Genomic DNA, 21,011 nt, shown 5'->3' with positions numbered 1-21,011 from the left:
AAAATTAAATTGTTTGGTTACCCTCTTTCTTTCTGTGTAACCAAATGTTTGTATATTGGCTACTGGTAATGTTACCAGGGCCATGTTCAGTTGCATTACATGAATAGAGCCAACGTTATTCCTTACTTAACATGTCAGAGAAGCATGTTTGTTCTATATAGCATGTTTCTATCTGAATAGTCCAAAGCGTTGCGTCCTGCTGAACACACCCAGGTTGTTAGCTATAGCTAGCTAATGAGATAACATGACTGAACAAGGTGTAGCCTAAACAAATGGTTAACGGTCTGGTCCGCAAGTAGACTAGTTTTAGAACGCTTTATGAATGTAAAATGTGGGCCACTAATGCACGATAGAAAGAAAAAAATGTAGTGCCAGTGTTGTGGGTCATATCTTTTGAACGGTGAGGGCTAGAATCAATACGGGTTTTTTTTTGAGGAAAAGAGGAAGACTTGGCTACTTTGGCTACAGAACCTGGCTATGAGCGGCGGTAGTGAAAGACTAGAAATTCAAAGACAGCCTACTTTTCTATACTCAAGGGAGTCTAGAAAAGTGCCCTGCAGCTCACCAGCTCATGTAGGCTGTGTGTCTGTGCTTTCCACTGCTGAACAGAACTGCATTGCGCATCTGTGCTGCTAATATTATTGGTGCTTATCACTGAAAAGCTCTCAATCTCTCAAAAAACCTGTCCAGCCCACTAAGTCAGATTTCAGCCACAGAGATAAATTTGCCTCGTTAAACTGAAATAAAAAATTGTTTTTGTTTAGTAATACTGTTAAACTGAAATAAAAAAAATGTTTTTGTTTTCCTGAGTCTATTTAGGCACTTATAGTTTCATCATTTGCCACTGAAAAATAGGTCATTTTATTTTAGTCACTGTTTTTGTTGATGAAATTAGCACTGCATAGAGAGCACACTCACAGATATCAACATGCCTTCAGGCAGATGTGTCGTGGTCTGGAGAACTGGGTATACTCACATTTTTCCCAAAAATGTCCATGCGCCCCACCAGGCAAAGGAAAGGCACCCTGTGTGAAATATTCTATGAGAAACATTGATATACACTCTGAATTACCAAAAATGATGAATCCCATATTGGTATTTCACAGTCAGGCCAACCCAAGCTGTACTGTGTAAGTAGGCTAATAGTAAGCCTACCATTAAAACAGATTACATTTAAAAAAAAACATTTTAATACAGGTTTCACTCTCAGTCACGCTTTTTAAATCAGAAAAACAACAAAATTGTATGTTCTAAGTCCATAACAATGCTTAAACCACATTAGGAGACCACTTTTGAGGTCTGTGAAAAATCAAAGAAATGTAGGGTTTAGTTATCCTTTAATGCAAGTGTGCAGGCACCTAGCACTGTTTGGTTAGCAGTGTTTCTGTAGCGCGCAAATTTATAAATTCAAAACAGAAATACCTTATTTGCATAAGTATTCAGACCCTTTGCTATGAGACTCGGAATTGAGCTCAGGTGCATCCTGTTTCCATTGATCATCCTTGATTGAAGTCCAACTGTGGTAAATTACATTGATTGGACATGAGTTGGAAAGTCACACACCGGTCTATGTAAGGTCCCACAGTTGACAGTTCATGTCAGAGCAAAAACCAACCCATGAGGTCGAAAGAATTATTGGTAGAGCCTCGAGACAGGATTGTGTCAAGGCACAGATCTGGGGAAGAGTACCAAAAACTGTCTGCAGCATGAAGATCCCCCAAGATCTTCAAGAAGAAGTTTAGAACCACCAAGACTCTTCCTATAGAGTTGGATGCCGGGCCAAACTGAGCAATCTGGGGAGGAGGGCCTTGGTCAAGGGAGGTGAGTGGCCAGGCTGAAGCTACTCTTCTGTAAAAGTCACATGACAGCCCGCTTGGACTTTGCCAAAAGGCACCTAAAGACTCTCAGACCATGAGAAACAAGATTCTCTGGTCTGATGAAACCTAGATTGAACTCCTTGGCCTGAATGTCAAGCGTCATGTCTGGAGGAAACCTAGCACCATTCCTACGGTGAAGCATGGTGGTGACAGCATGTGGGGATGTTTTTCAGCGGCAGGAACTGGGAGACTAGTCAGGATCGAGGGAAAGATTAACGGAGCATCCAACCTGACAGAGATTGAGAGGATATGCAGAGAAGAATGGGAGAAACCCCCCAAATGTTGTATTTATTTATATTTGTACCTATTGGGGATCCCCATTAGATTCTGCCAAGGCAGCAGCTACTGTTCTTGGGGTCCAAACATATTACAACACTTACATTACATATAAATTAAAAGATAAAACAGTACATCATATAACATTATTTCACTACTACATACACTACCGGTCCAAAGTTTTAGAACACCTACTCATTCAAGGGTGTTGCTTGATTTTTACTATTTTCTACATTGTAGAATAATAGTGAAGACATCAAAACTGAAATAACGCATATGGAATCATGTAGTAACCAAAAGTGTTCAACAAATCAAAATATATGTACATTTAAGATTCTTCAAAGTAGTCTCCCTTTGCCTTGATGACAGCTTTGCACACTCTTGGCATTCTCTCAACAAGCTTCATGAGGTAGTCACTGGGAATGCATTTCAATTAACAGGTGTGCCTTCTTAAAAGTACATTTGTGTAACTTCTTACATTAATGCGTTTTGAGCCAATCAGTTGTGTTGTGACAAGGTAGGGGTGGTATACAGAAGATAGCCCTATTTGGTAAAATACCAAGTCCATATTATGGCAAGAACAGCTCAAATAAGCAAAGAGAAACGACTGTCCATCATTACTTTAAGACATGAAGGTCAGTCGATCCATAACATTTCAAGAACTTTGAACGTTTCTTCAAGTGCAGTTGCAAAAACCATCAAGCGCTATGATGAAACTGGCTCTCATGAGGACCGCCACAGGAATGGAAGACCCAGAGTTACCTCTGCTGCAGAGGATAAGTTCATTAGAGTTTCCAGCCTCAGAAATTGCAGTCCAAATAAATGCTTCACAGAGTACAAATAACAGACACATCTCAACATCAACTGTTCAGAGGAGACTGTTTGAAACCACTACTAAAAGGACACCAATAATAAGAAGAGACGTGCTTGGGCCAAGAAACACGAGCAATGGACATTAGACAGGTGGAAATTGGTCCTTTGGTCTGGAGTCCAAATTGGAGATTTTTGGTTCCAACCACTGTGTCTTTGTGAGACAAGGTCTGGGTGAACGGAATGATCTCTGCATGTGTATTTCCCACCGTAAAGCATGGAGAAGGAGGTGTTATAGTGTGGGGGTGCTTCGCTGGTGACACCATCTGTGATTTATTTAGAATTCAAAGCACACTTAACCAGCATGGCTACCACAGCATTCTGCAGCAATACGCCACCCCATCTGGTTTGCACTTAGTGGGACTATCATTTGTTTTTCAACAGGACAATGACCCAACAAACCTCCAGGCTGTGTAAGGGCTATTTTACCAAGAAGGAAAGTGATGGAGTGCTGTATCAGATGACCTGGCCTCCACAATCAACAAGTTTGGGATGAGTCAGACCGCAGAGTGAAGGAAAAGCAGCCAACAAGTGCTCAGCATATGTGGGAACTCCTTCAAGACAAGCATTCCAGGTGATGCTGGTTGAGAGAATGCCAAGAGTATGCAAAGCTTTCAAATTAAGAAAGCCAATGTATCACATTGAGCCCATTTCAGCCATTACCGTGGTGTTTGACAGGTCATTACAAACATTTCCGTGGTCATAACGTTAACGGGGAAAATGACCGGCAAGAGTATGAAAGAGTCACAGGAGTAAAATGGAAGAAATTCATCATTTGCCCAACTGAGACCCCTAGCAGCCTGGTTTAATAGATTAGACGTAACATTGTAAATGCAAATCCAGGACACTCAAAGTGGTACGATGTGTTACGTTTGATATGTTTATACAGTTGAAGTCGGAAGTTTACATACACTTAGGTTGGAGTCATTAAAACTTGTTTTTCAACCACTCCACAAATTTCTTGTTAACAAACTATAGTTTTGGCAAGTCGGTTAGGACATCTACTTTGTGCATGACACAAGTCATTTTCCCAACAATTGTTTAGACAGATTATATCACTTATTATTCACTGTATCACAATTCCTGTGGGTCAGAAGTTTACATACACTAAGTTGACTGTGCATTTAAACAGTTTGGAAAATTCCAGAAAATTATGTGATGGCTTTAGAAACCTCTGATCGGCTAATTGACATCATTTGAGTCAATTGGAGGTGTACCTGGGGCGGCAGGGTAGCCTAGTGGTTAGAGCGTTGGACTAGTAACCGGAAGGTTGTGAGTTCAAACCCCCGAGCTGACAAGGTACAAATCTGTCGTTCTGCCCCTGAACAGGCAGTTAACCCACTGTTCCCAGGCCGTCATTGAAAATAAGAATGTGTTCTTAACTGACTTGCCTGGTTAAATAAAGGTAAAATAAAATAAATAAATAAATGTATTTCAAGGCCTACCTTCAAACTCAGTGCCTCTTTGTTTGACATCATGGGAAAATCAAAAGAAATCAGCCAAGACCTCAGAAAAAAATGGCAAAAAATTGTAGACCTCCACAAGTCTGATTCATCCTTGTGTAGCCGGTGCTATACTGCACCGCTGTAACTCTGCGTTGTGTGTGGTTGAAAGAGACTATAAACGTGGACTTTGGAGATCAGGTAGTTTTAATCAAGCAGAACTGACTCTCTGCATCTTGCATCTGCATCCAAAAGGAAATAAAACATTTGTAGAGCACATCTGTTCTGAGAATCGTCGCCTCTTTCTATAACAGATGCACAATAGGAGGGACTGGGATCATTCGAGGAGCTAGCCATCGTTCACATACAATAGCCTGCTAATACCTTAGCTAGCTATTAACCACATGTTGAATTCAGAATGTTGATATCATCCTAAAAAGTACAATTACAAGTGCATCTTAACAATACCATCCACTTATGAGTAACCTCTAAATATACATCATTATTCATGAACAAAACACTGTGTGTATGACTTTGTACTTAAAAGAATCAAACTTTTCTGAAGACAGAAAAAGTGCATCAAAATGATTTGAGCACGAGCAAAACGTAAGTACACACTCCCCTTCTCCCAGGATGCAGGCATGCATAACAAATCAACACAACATATTGATATATGAACCTGGTGAAATTCACATAGTACTCTAACAACTGTTACACTTGGGAGCAATTTCCAAACGCTTGACGGTACCACGTTCATCTGTACAAATAATAGTATGTACACCATGGGACCACACAGCCGTCATACCGCTCAGGAAGGATACGCGTTCTGTCTCCTAGAGATGAATGTACTTTGGTGCGAAAAGTGCAAATCAATCCCAGAACAACAGCAAAGGACCTTGTGAAGATGCTGGAGGAAACGGGTACAAAAGTATCTATATCCACAGTAAAACTAGTCTTATATCGACATAACCTGAAAGGCCACTCAGCAAACTGCCATAAAAAAAGACGACAGTTTGCAACTGCACATGGGGACAAAGATCATACTTTTTGGAGAAATGTCCTCTGGTTTGATGAAACAAAAATAGAAATGTTTGGCCATAATGACCATCCTTATGTTTGGAGGGAAAAGGGGGAGGCTTGCAAGCCGAAGAAATCCATCTCAACCGTGAAGCACGGGGGTGGCAGCATCATGTTGTGGAGGTGCTTTGCTACAGGAGGGACTGGTGCACTTCACAAAATAGATGGCATCAAGAGGAAGTAAAATTATGTGGCTATATTGAAGCAACATCTCAAGACATCAGTCAGGAAATTAAAGCTTGGTCGCAAATGGGTCTTCCAAATGGGCAATGACCCCAAGCATACTTCCAAAGTTGTGTCAAAATGGCTTAAGGACAACAAAGTCAAGGTATTGGAGTGGCCATCACAAAGCTCTGACCTCAATCCTATAGAAGATTTGTCGGCATAACAACTGAAAAAGCATGTGTGAGCAAGGAGGTCTACAAACCTGACTCAGTTACACTAGCTCTGTCAGGAGGAATGGGCCAAAATTCACCCAACTTATTGTGGGAAGCTTGTGGAAGGCTACCCAAAACGTTTGACCCAAGTTAAACAATTTAAAGGCAACGCTACCAAATACTAATTGAGTGTATGTGAACTTCTGACCCACTGGGAATGTAATGAAAGAAATAAAAGCTGAAATAAAAAATTTGCTCTACTATTATTCTGACATTTCACATCCTTAAAATAAAAGTGGTGATCCTAACTGACCTTAGATAGGGAATTTTTACTAGGATTAAATGTCAGGATTTGTGAAGAACTGAGTTTAAATGTATTTGGCTAAGGTATATGTAAACTCCCGACTTCCAACTGTATAAGACATATGGTTACTTAAGGCAAAAACTAAAAGTAGGATGGTTGGTCGGGACTGATGGGTGTGCGTATAACGCGAACATCTAGCGAACCAAAGGTTGCGAGTTCAAATCTGTTCACAGACAACTTGAGCATTTTAGCAACTTTTCAGCTACTTACTACTTTTTAGCTACTTTGCAACAACTTAGCATGTTAGCTAACCTCTCCCCTAACCCTAACCTTAACCCTTACCCTAGCTACCATTTGCAAGCTATAATTTGTGACATATTATACGTTTTGCAACGTCATAACATATAGCATGTTTAGTAAATTTGTAACACATTGTACGTTTAGCAAATTCGTTACATATTATACGAATTGTAATTCGTAATATATCATACGAAATGGTGATGGACATCCATTGGGGCGGCAGGTAGCCTAGTGGTTAGAGCGTTGGACTAGTAGCCGAAAGGTTGCTAGATTGAATCCCCGAGCCAACGTGGTAAAAATCTGTCGTTCTGCCGCTGAACAAGGCAGTTAACCCACTGTTCATAGGCCGTCATTGAAAATAAGAATTTGTTCTTAACTGACTTGCCTATTTAAATAAAAGGTCAAATGAAAAATTCGAATAAAAAAATTTATACATACCATACGGAATATAACGTATCATACTAAATGGAGTGTCTCAGATTTCCGTACAGAATAATACAAAATGCTCTGAGACCAGGTTGCCTAGTGCTGTCTTTGTTTAAACTTCTTTAGCAGTTCATAGGTTAATCACAGTGTTGATGACACTGAGTATGTTTACATGCACAGTAATAATTTGATAATAAACTGATTATGGCAGTAGGCAGATTATGCAATAGTTATTTAAACACCTTACTCTCTTTATTTTAATCAGTGTAAGGCCAAAATCGAAGTAAGCATATGCCGATTTAAAACACCTTTTCTGAGCAATCTTTCAAATTATTAGGACGTGTAAACATCTTAATCAGCTTTCCATCTGTGTATTTGATCTGCATGTGAGCGAGCCTCCCTCTTCAACGCGAGTGAAGTACATTCGGAATGAGGTAGTTTTCACATACTGATTTTAGATGTGTCAGGATTTAAACATGATTGTTAGGGAATTCGTTCTTCTTGCAAAGCTTGTAAATGTTTTAAATAAAATGATTATATTAATCTGGCTATCCACAACAATCGCATTATTGTGAGCATGTATCCGTACTCTGTGCTTTGCTCCCTCCCCACAAAGCCTCTAATCCTGCATGGGGTTCAGAGCTCTCTCAACTAAGAGTTAAAAAGGCTTTCCCCTGGAATTTGTTTCGGTTCTCAGTCTTAAATTTATATTTTTATATTTACATTTTAGTCATTTATCCAGAGCGACTTACAGTAGTGAGCACATACATTTTCATAATAAAAAATAATAATTTCAGTATGTGGTCAAAAACACCACTTCCACCCTTTTTTGTGAATGTTTTTTATTTCTTTTTGTGCCACAAATTCAACAGTTATAGAATAGACATGTTTACTTTCGTATTTGCATATTATTGCCTGTCGTTACTAAAATGGGTAGATGACATCAGCCAGAATTCAAACCAATTTTGGTAAACAAACATCTTGACACATCATGATTGAATATAAGATGGGGTTACTGACCAGAATACAGTTTGTTGACTGGTTGAGTAGTGGAATAAATGGAAAGGGGGTGGCAGGACAAGATGCACAAATGTAGACAACCACCACAGGTCTAACCCTGCCACTCTTTCCTGTACTACGCCCTTGGAAGAATACAGTCAGAGCTGTTCTGCTCTATGTGCGGAGTCAGTTTTTGCTCCTGGAGGAAATTAAAAAAACACGTGGCCGAGGTTGGCGTGACGGAGACAAATATTATATGAGACAAACATCTTCATTTTGTGCTTGTTTCATGAAGGTAATCAGGTCTACTTCTATAAAGTGTAATATGGTGTTGGGCGACGACGTACCATTTAGAGGACTGGTTTTGGAGTATCCATCAGCCAGCCCAACTCCTTCATGGGTTTGGGATCTGGGGTGTGTATTGAGTGGAAGTTGCCAGACTACAACTCCTCCGATGGTCTGTGTCCAAACCCCAGCAGCCTTATTTTAGACTAGACAGGGTGTGGGTGAATGCAGTTGGAACATAAGAGCAAACAACAGTCTCACGCTCAGCATATCCAGATGCATACTGTCAAAGCCGAACATAAACAATGCTTCAGCCAATTCCATTCAAACATACAAATTTAACTTCCACAGCAGACAATCTAGAGAGTATTTGGAAAACAACACTTAGAGTAATGCTTTATAGTGTTGTCCAAAGAAAAGTGCTACATTTAGACTCAAAGCAGTCCTTTACTTTTTCCTCATTTTGTTACATTACAGCTTTATTCTGAAATGAATTAAATATTTTTTCCCCTCATCAATCTACACACAATACCACATAATGACTGAGCGAAAACAGGTTTAGACATGTTTGCAAATGTATTAAAAAAAAATAAAAACAGATACCTTATTTACATAAGTATTCAGACCCTTTGCTATGAGACTCGAAAGTGAGCTCCGGTGCATCCTGTTTCCATTGATCATTCTTGAGATGTTTCTACAGCTTGATTGGAGTCCACCTGTGGTATGATTCAATTGATTGGACATGATTTGGAAAGGCAGATACCTGTCTATATAAGGTCCCACAGTTGACAGTGCATGTCAGAGCAAAAACCAAGCCATGAGGGCGAAATAATTGTCCGAAGCGCTCTGAGACAGGATTGTGTCAAGGCACAGATCTGGGGAAGGGTACCACAACATTTCTGCAGCATTGACGGTCCCCAAGAACACAGTGGCCTCCTTCATTCTTAAATGGAAGAAGTTTGGAACCACCGAGACTCTTCCTAGAGCTGGCCGCCCAGCCAAACTGAGCAATCTGGGGAGAAGGGTCTTGGTCAGGGAGGTAACGAAGAACCCGATGGTCACTCTGACAGAGCTCCAGAGTTCCTCTGAAGATGGGTGAACCTTCCAGAAGGACAATCATCTCTGCAGAACCACCAATCAGGCCTTTATGGTAGAGTGCCCAGACGGAAGCCATTCCTCAGTAAAAGGCACATGACAGCCCGCTTGGAGTTTGCCAAAAGGCACTTAAAGAGACTCTCAGACCATTGAGAAGCAAGATTCTCTGGTCTGATGAAACCAAGATTGAACTCTTTGGCCTGAATGCCAAGCGTCACGTCTTGGAGGAAACCTGGCACCATCCCTACGGTAAAGCATGGTGGTGGCAGCATCATGATGTGGGGATGTTTTTCAGTGGCAGGGACTGGGAGACTAGTCAGGATTGAGGGAAAGATGAACAGAGCAAAGTAAAGAGATCATTGATGAAAACCTGCTCCAGAGCTCTCAGGACCTCACTGGGGTGAAGGTTCACCTTCCAACAGGACAATGACCCTAAGCACAGCCAAGACAACGCAAGAGTGGCTTCGGGGCAAGTCTCTGAATGTCCTTGAGTGGCCCAGCAAGAGTCTGGACTTGAACCCCATCGAACATCTCTGGAGAGACCTGAAAATAGCTGTGCAGCAACGCTCCCCATCCAGCCTGACAGAGCTTGAGAGGATCTGCAGAGAAGAATGGGAAAAACTCCCCAAATACAGGTGTGCCAAGCTCATAAGGTCATACCTAAGACTCGAGGCTGTAATTGCTGCCAAAGGTGCTTTAACAAAGTACTGAGTGTAAATATATCACTAGCCACTTTAAACAATGCTACCTTATATAATGTTACTTACCCTACATTATTCATCTCATATGCATACGTATATACTGTACTCTATATCATCGACTGCATCCTTATGTAATACATGTATCACTAGCCACTTTAACTATGCCACTTTGTTTACATACTCAACTCATATGTTATACTGTACTCGATATCATCTACTGTATCTTGCCTATGCTGCTCTGTACCATCACTCATTCATATATCCTTATGTACATATTCTTTATCCCCTTACACTGTGTGTAAGACAGTAGTTTTTTGGAATTGTTAGTTAGATTACTTGTTCGTTATTACTGCATTGTCGGAACTAGAAGCACAAGCATTTCGCTACACTCGCATTAACATCTGCTAACCATGTGTATGTGACAAATAAAATTTGATTTGAGTAAAGGGTCTGAATACTTATGTAAATGTGATCGTTTTTTATTTTTAATACATTTGCAAACATTTCAAAAAATCTGTTTTTGCTTTGTCATTATGGGATATTGTGTGTAGATTAATGTGTAGAAAAACAATCCATTTTAGAATCCGGCTATAACGTAAGAAAATTTGGAAAAAGTTAAGGGGTCTGAATACTCCGAATGCATTGTATGTGTCACTTGATTTCATGGTCTCGTGATCGACTGACAGAGATGTACAGTTGAAGTCGGAAGTTTACATACACTAAAGTTGGAGTCATTAAAACTAGTTTTTCAACCACTCCACAAATGTTTTGTTAACAAACTATAGTTTTGCCAAATCGGTTAGGACATCTACTTTGTGCATGACACAAGTCATTTTTACAACAATTGTTTACAGACAGATTATTTCACTTATAATTCACTGTATCACAATTCCAGTGGGTTAGAAGTTTACATACACTAAGTTGACTGTGCATTTAAACAGTTTGAAAAATTCCAGAAAATTATGTCATGGCTTTAGAAGCTTCTGATAGGCTAATTGACATCATTTGAGTCAATTGGAGGTGTACCTGTGGATGTATTTCAAAGCCTACCTTCAAACTCAGTGCCTCTTTGCTTGACATCTTGGGAAAATCTAAATAAATCAGCCAAGACCTCAGAAAAGAAATGTAGACCTTCACAAGTCTGGTTCATCCTTGGGAGCAATTTCCAAATGCCTGAACATACCACGTTCATACAAACAATAGTACACAAGTATAAACATCATGGGACCACGCAGCCGTCATACCGCTCAGGAAGGAGACTCGTTCTGTCTCCTAGAGATGAACGTACTTTGGTGCGAAAAGTGCAAACCAATCCCAGAACAACGGCAAAGGACCTTGTGAACATGCTGGAGGTAACAGGTACAAAAGTATCTATATCCACAGTAAAACAATTCCTATATCGACATAACCCGAAAGGCCGCTCAGCAAGGAAGAAGCCGCTGCTCCAAAACCGTCATAAAAACAAAAGTATCTATATCCACAGTAAAACAATTCCGATATCGACATAACCCGAAAGGCCGCTCAGCAAGGAAGAAGCCGCTGCTCCAAAACCGTCATAAAAAAGCCAGACTACGGTTTGCAACTGCACATGGGGACAAACATCGTACTTTTTGGAGAAATGTCCTCTGGTCTGTTGAAACAAAAAATATAACTGTTTGGCCATAATGACCATTGATAGGTTTGTAGGAAAAATGGGGACGCTTGCAAGGCGAAGAACACCATCCCAACCGTGAAGCACAGGGTTGGTAGCATCATGTTGTGGGGGTGCTTTGCTGCAGGAGGGACTGGTGAACATCACAAAATAGATTACGTGGCTATATTGAAGCAACATCTCAAGACATCAGTCAGGAAGTTAAAGCTTGGTCGCAAATGGGTCTTCCAAATGGACAATGACCCCAAGCACACTTCCAAAGTTGTGGCAAAATGGCTTAAGGACAACAAAGTCAAGGTATTGGAGTGGCCATCACAAATCCCTAACCTCAAGCCTATAGAAAATATGTGGCAGAACTGAGAAAGCATGTGTGAGCAAGGAGGTCTACAAACCTGACTCAGTTACACCAGCGCTGTCAGGAGGAATGGGCCAAAATTTACCCAACTTATTGGGAAGTTTGTGGAAGGCTACCCGAAATGTTTTACCCAAGTTAAACAATTTAAAGGCATTGCTACCAAATGAGTGTATGTAAACTTCTGATCCACTGGGAATGTGATGAAAGAAATAAAAGCTGAAATAAATCACTCTACTATTATTCTGAAATTTCACATTCTTAAAATAAAGTGGTGATCCTAACTGACCTAAGACAGGGAATTTTTACTAGGATTAAATGTCAGGAATTGTGAAAAACTTAGTTTAAATGTATTTGGCTAAGGTGTATGTAAACTTCCGACTTCAAATGTATGTGTTGCTGCCAATCAAATCAATCAGACATGAAATGTAGAATTTGTGACACACACAAACCCAACATAGTGATACGCATCAACCCAAGTCCACGCGATACTTGATGCAACTGGAGAACAAGAAAAAAATGTTTATGTAATGAGGGAATGTTATTGCACATACCCTACACCAGCGTACTCAATATTATTGTCATTTATTGGCGTAGTAACAAACCCCCACCTCACAACCCATGTTTGTACACACCCCTCTTGTTGGCAGACATTTTAGCAGTTTGAAAGTGAATTTTCTGCAATTCTACACATTTTGCCATGGGGCGTTTTATTTTATTTTCTGTTTTAAAGCAAATTTTCTGCAATTGTACAAATGTTCCCATGTCCTGTGTGTGTTTATATGATACCAGAGATTGAATTCTGACGGAGATCCCCCCCCCCCCCCCCCCCCCCACACACACACACAAAAAAACTTGTTGTCGGGACCTGTGGTCCACATTGACCCCTTCTGGGTCCGGATCCGGACCATGGTCCGCCAGTTGAGTGTGGGGGCCCTATACTCTGCACTCCATGTAGTTTTGTGTAAACTGTCCCAATGGGAGGTCTCTCATCGTTCATTCCTTCTTCAACTCGTTTGATTGCTGGATAATGGGCAATGATTAAACATCATCCACTATCAAGACATAAAATGGAGTGATTTAGTTCGTGTAGATCCTGTGCATGCTCAGTCAAGCTTGTACTATGGCAGTTCAACACTCTCAGGTTTTTGGCGAGGACTCCATTGAAGCAGATGGTTTCACATTTGCCATTTGTGATTGTGCCTTTCTTATTTGGATAAAGAGGAATGATAAGTCTGTTTGTTCAACCACAAATACTTTTGCTCGCTCTCTAGCATAAACATAGATGTGGACATAGTGAATAAAACTGCAGGGCCGTTGGTCCTCACCAAGGGTTTCACTGACCTCGACATCTCCCCAATGTGATGAAGGCCGATTTCAATTAGAATAGCTTACTTGAGCTTGCTCATTTTACACATACTTCAGTGGCCGCTCATCTGATAGCCTACAGGTTAACTATGTGGTCCTGAATGGACAACAGCACTGTTCTTCTCATGTTCATTCAACAGTAGCCTAACCCTAAAAAAAGGCATTTAGACCTGCCTTAAAGGGCAACTTTACCCACTAATTTTCATTATCTACAGCACAACGCCAGTGTCTACATATGTGAAAGCGGCGCATGACTAGATTTTATAGAAAGAAATATAAAGTTAGAAAGTTCTACCCGATGACATCATCAAAAGTTAAAACAAAAAAAAGTGATTTTCAACTTCATGAAATTCACGGTGACATGGGGAGCAAGAAAATACCCTCCCTCTGGCTAGAAACGGCAGATTTAGAAAATCACAGTATTTCTTACTTTTTAATCCTACCCTATGATGTAAAAAATAAGCATTTTTTGGGGACATTTTACATTTTTAACTACAGATCATTGAAATGTCCGTTTTCACATATGTAGAATCTGGTATTGTCCTGGGGATAATGAATATGATGGTGAAAAGTGGGAGAATTGCCCTTTAACTTGTAAATGAAGTCCATTGCTTTACATTTTAGTCATTTAGCAGATGCTCTTATCCAGAGAGACTTACCGGAGCAATTAGGGTTAAGGGCCTCGCTCCAGGGCACATTGAGATTTTTCACCTAGCCGACTCTGGGATTTGAACCTGCAACCTTTTGGTTATTGGCCACCCTTTACCACTAACTTTAGGCTACCTGCTGCCCATCCATCCGTCTTTCAGGGTGAATCTCTCGGTGACTGCATTGTAGAAGTCTTCTTTATTACTTTTAAGTTTGAAATATCTGTGTCAATTTAGATAATATTGTGCAGTTTTAAAGCAAATGTCCTGTAATTCTACACATATAGCCATGTCTTGTGTGCTCATGTGATATGAGTGGCTCAAACATTACAACTAAATCAATGGCCTAAAAAAACGTTAGCTGGCATGGGCAAATTAAACTGGATATTTCTGACAAGTTATAAATAGCACTCTTGGGTCTGCAATGACTGACACGCAATGACTGAAAACCTGACTGAGTTTCTTTTAAAAAAAGTTTGGGAACCACTGCCATCAATCAGTGCTGCTGCATGTCACGAGTTGGGGGATGCATGTGCGGCTCCTCACTACATCCTGAATTTTGACCGGGTTGAGGACAGACTACTGGTACTCTTCTTCTCGCGCTAAGGTATTGTTCCAGTATAAATATAATTGAACTGTTGAACTTTTTGTTGAAAACTACTTATACATTCATAGCTCAGTTGTAGAATAGTTTACAAATGAGTAAAATATTTCAGTAACTTGTATAGCGTCCGATTAGGCTACACTTTATGATTGCACATTGTTTACGAATGAGTGATGGCAATTGTTAGCTGAAACATTCTCCTACATTGTAATTTTGTTCGGGTTTTCATACCTTTTTTCTGCGCCTTGGTGCTGACAAACGCTTATGTTTGTTGGAGGAACTCTTTGTCGTGATTTGGATTTCAATTTAGTGTAAATTTTTACGCTTCGAACACACCGACAGTGTCATTGCGCTAAATGGTGTGCAGCATCGTCTGGATATATATATATGCAACAAAAGTTACGCTTTGAACACACCGACTGTGTTTTGCGTTTCGAAACACGAGGAGTACATTCATTTCCAATGGAACGCTGCGTTTGCCTTTCAGCATTGCGTTGCAGAGGCAGTTGTAGTGCGTTCTGTGTGGTGCATACGCTGGATTTATCGAACGTATGCATCAAATTGTATGTGTAGACTTACTTGACAGAAAGTAGCAAAATGTGAATGTTGAATTTTTGTTGCACATATCCAGTAAAAACATGTGGGATAACATAATAAAAACAGTTAGACTGTACAATCTCTTTACATGTTTTATTCATTTATTTGCCAAGTATATTATTTATTCGATGACATCCACAAATTAATTATGAGAGCCTATAATATAATTTCCCACTAAAATGCAGTTTTGGCGCGAAATGCAATAATAAATAGTCAAGATAGCAGAGTAGGCTCTTTCAACAATGAGACCAACGTTGAGGAAGGTGGTCTTGATTGCGCTGTTGGACCGGGACCAGCCCTGCCGAAAGCGCAGGTCTGTTTGGGTCCAGTCCTGAAAGCAGGCAGGGGAGTTCCACCGTCTCATTCAAGAGCTTCGACTGTTTGGAGAGGAATTCCGACGTTACTTTCGTCTGGATCAAAGCCAGTTAGATCATCTGCTCCAGATGGTTGGAGCCAGGATCGCCCGGGTGGATACCAACTACGGGAGTCCACCAGCCGTTGAACGCCTGGCGATTTGTCTCCGGTAAGCTACATTCAAGTACATTTTTAAAGCCTTTGATACCATAATTGATTGATATTTGATACATTGTTTTTATGTGCAACCTAGCTAGCTAAAGGGCTCTCTAGTTAATAGTCCCTATTTGACATCAGATGTACTTTTACAGAATGTTCATTAGGACTATAACTTTTCCAGAAGTTGGTTTATAATCCTTTTTTAATTATTCAATGTTACCAAATGAAAAGAAAGTTGAGGTGCCTGCCCTCTGCCCTGATGAAGGTAGGCTAGTCTTCTCCAGGACCCATTGTTGTTCAAGACAGTTAGTCATTCATTACATTCTTATTGGACTCACATACACTCTTAGAGAAAAAGGTTCCAAAAGTGTCCTCCTGCTTTCCACATAGGATAACCCTTTTTGGTTCCAGGTATAACCCTTTGGGGAATAGGTTATACATGGAACCCAATAGGGTTCTACTTGGAACCAAAAGGGTTCTACCTGGCACCAAAAAGGGTTCTACTATGGGGACAGCCGGAGAACCCTTTTAAGTAGATAGTACCATTCTTTCTAAGAGTAGAGTTGGCCTGGGCTACAGTTTAATGATATAGTCATAGACTGAATTGTACTGTTTCAAGGCATTGTTAATGATGGTTGATGAGTATTACAATATAATTAGTAGAGCATAATAAACAGTAATGAGGTAGCTATATGAGTACATATAATATGTGGGTGGAATTCAAGTTACACAAAATATTGATAATTATTTGGAATTATATTTTAGATTCTTGGCAACAGGAGACTCCTACAGGACCATTGGATTCAGCTTCCTAGTTGGACGGTCCACGGTGGCAGGCATTGTCCCCTCTGTGGCACAAGCCATTTGGGACTGTCTGGTTGGTGAATACATGCCTGTCCCCAAGGAGGAAGACTGGAGGACCATCGCTACTGAGTTCCTGGAGAGGTGGAATTTCCCCAATGGTCTTGGCTCCATTGACGGGAAACATGTAGTAATCCAGGCTCGCAATTCTACAACAACGGTACATATTAAGTTGTACTCTTGGCTGTTGTAGATGCCATTTACTATTTCTGTGTTGTTGGTGCTTCAGGCAAGGGAAGTGATGGTGGGACCCTCTGGGACTCTGCCTTCGGCCAGGCACTTCATGATGGCATCCTGGAGATTCCACCACCTGCATCACTCCCTGGGGCTGAAGACCTGGGACCTGTTCCCCATGTCTTCGTCGGCGACAAGGCCTTCCCTTTAAGGCCCAACCTCATGAGGCCCTACGCTGGACACCAGCTGCCATTGCCAAAGCCTGTAAGGATCTTTAACAAACGACTGTCCAGGGCAAGGTTAGATGTTGAATGCGCCTTTGGGATTCTGGAAGACCGGTGGAGAATGTATTGGAGAGTGCTTGGTCTCAGCCCCTCAAATGTCAATGCCTGCGTGAAGGCCACACGTGTTCTCTATAACTACCTGCGGAGGTCATTCCAGGAGCTGCTCCGGATGGAGATGGGCATGCCAAATGGTCACCTACCTGATGTCACCAGGGCAAGTGCCAACAATGCCCCCAGACAGGCACTCCAGGTGAGGGAGAAGCTGACCACCTACTTGTCATCACCAGCAGGTGAAGTCCCATGGCAGTATGCCGTGGAGTGAAACTGCTCTTTTAAGAGCGCCCTAACACAAAGGTTATTTTAAGAACCAACGACCGTTGTCCATAAAATTGCATTTTTTCCCCAGATTACTTTGTGTCATTGTCTCTCTTCATTTGGAAGTTATATTTAAGTGAAATTTGGGAGTAAAGACCACACCTTAACCCCTTCCCTCTCCCATTAACATCAGTATTATACACACCTGGCATGGTACACCAGGTGAGCGGGAGCACTAATTAAAGTTATAAGACATACAGTTAGTATGATAACAAAGGGAAAGGGTAACCTAGGTAACCTAGGGTCCATACAAATAGTACAGTTTACCACCATGTTCACTGACCTGACAAAATACAGGTGGGAAAAAACTAATTAGGAAGAGAATGTGTTTTTACTTTCATCTTGTTTTAGATCTGCAAAGGTGTAGGGAAGAAATAAGCAGATTAAGTCTAAATGAGATATGAATAAACCACTGAAACAACTGACTATAAAAACATAATTTAATAAGTATTCAAGTACAGGAAAGAACATGACAAGTATGTGCGTGTAAAAATAAATGTATGTGTAACCTGTAACAGAACAACAAGAGCATGTATTTTTGGCACAACTGCAGACCGATACAGGGACTACTCATAAAGCCTAGACGTAGTAGGGGAACTTCAGACATGGCCATAAATTGAGAGAGGGCAGGGCACTGGATCTGAGGTACGAAGAGGTGTGTGTGTGTGTCTCTGAAAAAAATAATAATAATGTGTAGCCATAACACAGCTAAACAAACAAATGGCCCCTGGACGTCATGGAGTCGATGGAACATAACTTAGCAAACAGTTTCAACACCCTGGTTTTCAAGTGGTTTTAAATGAAAGAAATATATTCACCTTTAGTCTTCTAAGAGACCAACAAGAGCATCTGTGAATTCTCCGTTGTATGAGATTCAATTCTGTCAATTCAGAAATCTATGTAACACTAATAATGAATGCTATCCTAAGACTTTATAAACAAATTACTTTATGAATTGACTGAATTTAAACGGAACTGACGTGTGTGAAAATAAAGGTCAAAACAACAACGAGACAACTCATCTCCTCTTCCTGTCCTTCCTGTGAGCTGGTCAGCTAAATTGACTCTATTTCTGAAAGGGAAGAGAAAAACAACACATACAAGCTTAACTTAAATAACACCATAAAAGGGGAGATTTATGTTAACTAAATACTGCTTGTATAGTGTAGATAGTGGCATAAATATTGGAACAGTGTGGTAAAGTTGGTAATACTTGCTGTTTACTCATGGAATTTGTATGAATGTGACAGGCAAATATTTAGACAGCAAACAGTTGTTTTAGGATATTTTCTAACCCAGAAACAACAGCTATACATTTGCCTCATATTAATACTTTGATCTGTAATACCAATTAGCCTACATGACTATACTGTAAAAATGACCTACTTTACTTTACTTTACTTTACTGTTGCAACACTTATGACACTACCTGTGATGTGGAGAATATTTTTTTATTACCATTGAACTCTGCTTCGAACAGCAGCTGATACATTTTATCCTTGACTGCTGCTTTTCTTTGCTGAGGCAGCCTCTTCAGTGTTGGTACCAGGCTCATGGCAAAGAGGGTCTCTTCATCCTCTTTCCTGTGAGCATCAGGTTGGGCTGCATCTCTCTCGACGGCTTGGAGGAGAGCCTCTGCTGAAATGAGTTGAGTGAATCTGGGGGCTGCTACCTCCGATGACGCCTGGTGTGATGTTGTTCCTCTTCTTTACTCTCTCTGTTTCTCTATCCGGCAACATCCAGTTCAACGAGGTCCTCAGTGGTCACTTCCGTGAGGTTCATAATAATCTCAGGTTGTCCTAGATCCAGAGTTGCTTCCTCCATTTCATCATCTTCCATGGCTGCACCGGTGGTGGTCATACTTGTGGATGATGTAGATGTTATAGAGTGTCTCGATGCACCGATGGAGGGGATAGTCGCACTTGTAGGTGACGTTGAGGGTCTTGATGCACCGGTGGCGACAACACTTGTGGATGACGTAGTAGAGGGTCTGGCTGTAAAATTGCCACTCGTTGCCCGAGGCACAATATATGGATCCAGAAAAGAAAGAATGTGGCAGAAGCGCCAAGGCTTGCTGGCCTGAAGCTGCTGACCCAGACTTCTTCTTCTCTTTCTCTGCCCTTCTCTCTCGCTGATACCTGTCCCTGAGTCCTCTCCACTTCCTCCTACAGTCTTCTTCTACATAGACATGAACATGATAAGCCAAACCATTACCTAACATAACTATAGTTATTAGATAGCTATCATGGACATGTCACCTACTATACACATAGACACACACACACACGGTTTTCTGACAAATTATCAGGGGTACAGTAGTATCTACCATTTCTATTACTATTTTATCTGGCATACACACTCACACTCTTTCAAACATGATTATTTGGTAACGTTATCAGGGGTAGTAACTAGCATAATTTATTTGACTATCTCTTTCACACACCTCATTGGCTAGGTTAGCAAGTTAGGTTAGCTAGCTAGCTAACTAGCCACATCTAGCACATGCTCACTACTAAACTGACCTGGCAATCCTACTATCGTGGACACTTGTCTCCAAGCAGCATTTTATGTGTTTATGTCTAGACACGTCAAAAAGACACGGTTTTGAGGATATGGCGAAAATGATTCTCTCCTCCATGTGTCCAACAGCAAGCGACCATCTGCAAAAGGTACCTGCATCAGTATAGTTGCCTAGCTGCGCAAAATGTTATGCAGCAATGATGCAGTCGGTGTGTTCGAAGCGTTAAACATTCACCTTCTGCTACAATTTCTGTAAAGGCGTCTACCTACGCATACAGTTTGACGCATACGTTCAATAAATCCAATGAACGCACTGCATCACAAACACAGTGTTTCATTGGAAATGAATGTAATTCTGGTGTACCAAAATGCAAGAACACTGGTCGGTGTGTTCGAAGCGTTAAGCGCGGTAAGGAACGTTAATGTGACAAGAACACGGCAATAGGGACTGGTGGGTCATGTGCCTGGCCCTGACCCATCTGTTAGCTAATTCAGCAAGCTAGCTGTCCCGTTGTTGTTTTGCATTGTTTACAATTGTTGTGAGTTTTTTTCCTTCTTTCCAAGGCTTCAAACACACCGACAGTGTCCTTGCATTTTGGTACACCAGAATTACATTCATTTCCAATGGAATGCTGCCTTGCAGAGGCAGTTGCAGTGCATTCGGTGTGGTGCACACCTTGGATTTATCGAACGTATGAGTCAAACTGTATAGGTAGATGGCTTGACAGAAATGGTAGCAGAAAGTGAATGTTGAGCTTTTGTTGCATACATATCCAGATGATGCTGCATACTATTTTGTGCAAAGACACTGTTGGTGTGTTCAAAGCATTAGGCCTAGTTGCGTATTAGTTGGCTAGCTCGCGCTATCCATTCATTTCCGACTTGTCAGTTAGCTAGCTAGCCAATGCTGAAACTTGTCTGCATGTCATTTTGATATACTTAAGCAATAAGGCACAAGGGGGTGTGGTATATGGCCAATATACCACGGTTAAGGGCGGTTCTTAAGCACGACGCAGCCCTTAGCAACCCCCCGAAT

General features: G+C 41.0%; 1 protein-coding gene across 2 annotated transcripts in view; it reads left to right on the top strand.

The window, feature by feature from the left end:
- The window catches only part of LOC109899784 (equilibrative nucleoside transporter 1), a 72,123-nt gene that overhangs the window by 27,617 nt on the left and 23,495 nt on the right, over window positions 1-21,011 (top strand). The window contains exon 1 of one of the 2 annotated variants that reach the window (XM_020495309.2): window positions 14,529-14,654. The exons of the other annotated variant lie outside the window; for it this stretch is intronic. The gene's annotated coding sequence lies outside the window, so the exon portion shown is untranslated. Of the gene's footprint in view, window positions 1-14,528; window positions 14,655-21,011 lie in introns of those variants that run through there. 2 annotated transcript variants of the gene reach the window in all.

This window comes from Oncorhynchus kisutch, linkage group LG11 (genome assembly GCF_002021735.2).
Source record: "Oncorhynchus kisutch isolate 150728-3 linkage group LG11, Okis_V2, whole genome shotgun sequence".
Lineage (NCBI taxonomy): Eukaryota > Metazoa > Chordata > Actinopteri > Salmoniformes > Salmonidae > Oncorhynchus > Oncorhynchus kisutch.
Note: the sequence above shows the minus strand (reverse complement) of the source record. Positions and strands in the feature narration are given on the sequence as shown.